Here is a 3987-nt window from a genome sequence, read left to right on the forward strand (position 1 = left end):
GACAAATCCTTTAGACTAGTCTATAGACAGTCTATAGATTTATGGCCATACACTTTTAGTAGACTTTTGTCTATAGACAGTCTATAGACTAATGTCTACTGAAAGTCTATACGTCTATAGGAAGTCTATAGACACAGGTCTATAGACAGTCTATAGACGATCTATAGACTTATGGTCATACATTTCCTATAGAGCTGTCTATAGACCGTCTATAGACACTTGTCTATAGACGGACTATAGACGACCTATAGACTTATGGCCATAGACTTCCTGTAGATTACTGTCTATAGACAGTCTACAGACAAAAGTCTACTGGTCCAGTAGACATATGTCTATAGACTGTCTATAGACATTTCATAGGTGTGTGTGGCCTGGCAGTGCTATAGACCTTTGTCTATAGACAGTCTATAGACCTCTGTCTACTAAACTATTAGTAGACCATTATCTATAGACTGCCTATAGACTGTCCACAATCATTGAAAAAGGTCACCAGACAGAGTTCACACATGAAACAATCAATATACTTACAAATTTAGTTTATTTCCAAGCTATCCAGGCTGGGAATATGCAATACATGCACCATAAGAATGCACCACAGTAACATAAAAGTTGAAAGTAACAGTCCGGCTAGTTTCCTCAGAAAAGCATTCTTGTGGCCTGTTGTCTGCAGTAAATCATCCGGGCATGTTCACCTGTACAGCACAAAGGAAAAAAATAATATAAGAGGAACTGAAAAAAAAATCCCATTCCATCTCTACACATGTGCTTTACAATGCAAGGCATATCCTTGCTATGCCATTCTAGAAAGGCAATCTTGATCTTTTGGTTTGGTTTTATGGGGTTCAAAGACCCAAGGCGACACAGGCTACGAGACGCTGAAGTGGAAGGCTGGGGAATAATTTCGGTCACCTGTGCAGAGTACACAGGCGTTTAGCATTTTGCCTCTATTAAAATGCGACCGCCTAGGCCGGAATCGAACCTGCATCTTTCAGGTCGCCATACGAACATGATAGCCATTGAGCTATCACGCCGGCTCAATCATTTCAGTAAATACACGACAGATTATAAGTGTCATCGTAAAACATTGTAACAAAGACCCCTAATCCCTGGAGCACTCTACTCTGAATCCAGTACTGATATTGATTTCTGTATGGCAATACTGTTACAGCCAATACTGATCTCTTTATGGCAATCCTTTTACACTATTCGTAACAGAAGACTTCGAACAATTGTGCCACATATCTGCATTGACTCGCAAGGAGCTGTTAAGAATGCCACCTCCATAAAATACAGATTCAGTGCACCTTACAGAGGGATCCAAAAAGGAGAATATTGCAGCATTTATTCTTATAACCGCTATAGAAGAAGCGCCTCAGAATAACCTGCGTGAATTAAGCCTGGTACACCCGGCCAAATTTTCATCTGGCTCGGGTGTTGCATCGCTAAATGCACCTTATAAAAAAGGTGCCTTTCGGCTACACTGCTGGCATATTCATGCTGTAATTTGACGAGTGAAATGTCTTTTCGTGGTTCCTTTTTGTTTATATAATGTTTGAGTGGAGTACTTGCGTGTTTAGATCAACGTTATCAGAAATATTCGTCTGCCACTACGAACAGCTGAAGCAAGCGGCATACGCAGCAATGGATCTGGTCCATATGGCCTCATCCTCTGGGTAAAGTACCACTCCTTTCATGGCGGACAAGTCGTTTACCCAGATTAGTGCAAATGCGCCACCAGAACCATTGCTGCGTATTCCGCTTGTTTCAGCTCTTCGTAGCGGCAGACGATGAATATTTCTGATAACTTTGATCTAAACATGCAAGTACTCCACTCAAACATTATATTAACAAAAAGAAACTATGAAATGCCATCTCACGCGTCAAATTACAACATGAATATGCCAGCAGTGTAGCCAAAGGCACCTTTTTACAAGGTGCATTTAGCGATGGAACACCTAAGCCAGTTAAAGATTTGGCCGAGTGTACGTAAACCGATACTCAAACGGGCACAAGCTATACAAAACCAGCAGGCAGAAGCAACCAGTTCACCACAGATTTGCGCCTATAACTTGAAGCACAAAGACGGAACAGCATACTCGAGCGTACATCTGCGCGCGCTCTTAGAAACAAGCGGGTTGCAGCGCTTCCATGCAGCGCTCATTATTCAGAAAACTAATACAGCACACAGAGGCTGCAGCAGCGCCGTTTCAAAAGCAGTCGCGAGGTTGAGACAGCAAATTACTATCACGATAAAATACCGTCTGAAATTCACTTAGTTTTTCCTTCAAGTGCAGCTCCAACAGCGTAGTAAAGAGGTGTGTTTCTTGCATGGAGGCAGCCTAAGCCAACGCTGCTAGAAAAATCAGCGAAAGCATTGAACGTGCTCAAAGTAGGAAGTATTTCAATGAAACAATTAACGCCTTCAACAGGCGCAGCTATAATAACATGAGAGCTTAATTTAAGTTTAGGCGCAAATAAGCGGCGAGTCACATCGGCGCTTTCGTAACGCAGCAGTCTGAAATCAGAAACACATACTTTGCCTCTCGCGCAAATGGTATTCTAGAAATCTGTGCACGCGTGAGCGGGATTCATGAACGAACCACTCGGAACGAAATGTAAGCCACCTCTTGTCGAGCCGACCTTTACCCAGCTTTCAAAATGAAGCGCCCGCAAGCCAGCGGCGGCGGCCAACGGCTCTGATGACAGACATGGACGAATCCATACGTGTGCAACGAAGGGGAGATGGGATGGAGCTCGTGGGTTCTTCGCGGTGTTTGAGCACGCCGGCCATTCGCGCCGGCAACGAATTTTATTCACCCATCACACTACAAGCATTCCTCCAGCGCCGCTTGAATACAACTTTGACAAACGTCTCGCGCTCCAGTCTATAGCGTTACAAGACACCTTTGCTGAATCGTCGGCGTCCACGACGCGCACCGAGCGAGCGTCCATACGTAGCAAGCAATGCACACCTCAAAAAGAACAGCACTCCAATGTCCAGACAGGCGATAACACAAAGATAAGAAAATAAATGTAATCCACCACTGAACGAGACTGTATGTAAGTACGTTTTCGGAGGTGCAAATTAAATTGAGCTCACACGGCGCTAACTAACAAACAGTTCCATTTCGGCCGTCATTCGCAGGCGGCTAACGACATTTCTGGCCGCGCATCTACCTTGAAACACGAAAAACCTAGTAGACAGCTCGCGAGGAGCGGCTTATCATCAAGGGCATCGCACAGACTGCCTTTCCGCGCGTTAGTAAAGACAGCGGGACAGAGATAAGCGGCATTAGTCTAGAACCCGATGGCTTCCGCCTTAGAAACGAAGATAGGACGTTTGTAACTGCGCACATAATCTGTTCTGCACACACAGCTCTGCTTAGAGTGGTTTAGGAGACCAAATGAATAAAATATAAACGTGTAGACTTACCGTAAGCGGACGATGAAGCTGGATTTTGAAGAAAACGTAATCCGCGAAAAACATGCCAACGCCATTGATGCAGCCACACACAGGGTTGTTTGCAGCCCGAATGATTTTCCGCCGTCTCGCGGTAAAATGGGTAAAACGTGAAACAGAAACCCATTTCACGGTCGTATCTTTATCGCTCGCACTCTTGCCGTGTGCAGCTTGATCTGATATCCAAGACCACTGAAGGCAATTGGTTTATAAGCATAAATTCTTCGCTTACCCTCTAAAAATCTTATTGTTTTCGTGAAAACAGAACCGAAATCTCACTTCTTGTCGGTATACGCGCTGCATCTCCCACCGAATAGTATGTGGTACAGTTATCAAATAATAATTATAAGGTTGCGTAGCATAAAGTCTTTTTGCGTGTCTTCGTGTTTACAAAACTGATATGCGCCACATCAGCGTGTCATCGGCTCCGAAGCAACAGGTGCAAGGGTAGGAACGAAAAAATACTGGCTTTGTGATTGTTGCGTCGCAGCACTTATTCACGTGAATACAAACTGCAAAGGTAGAAA

The 3987-nt window shown here is 44.1% G+C and overlaps 1 long non-coding RNA gene across 1 annotated transcript; it reads right to left on the bottom strand.

Annotated features, from left to right (window-relative positions):
- Nucleotides 1–515: 515 nt before the first annotated feature.
- Nucleotides 516–3701, bottom strand: LOC149364391 (uncharacterized). Its single transcript, XR_016288617.1, has 2 exons — nt 3434–3701; nt 516–692 (listed from the first exon to the last, which is right to left on the bottom strand). It is a non-coding gene; the product is annotated as an uncharacterized LOC149364391 (long non-coding RNA).
- Between the last annotated feature and the right edge of the window lie 286 nt (nt 3702–3987).

Source organism: Amblyomma mixtum, chromosome 2 (genome assembly GCF_055824585.1).
Source record: "Amblyomma mixtum isolate Tamu chromosome 2, ASM5582458v1, whole genome shotgun sequence".
Classification (NCBI taxonomy): Eukaryota; Metazoa; Arthropoda; class Arachnida; order Ixodida; family Ixodidae; genus Amblyomma; species Amblyomma mixtum.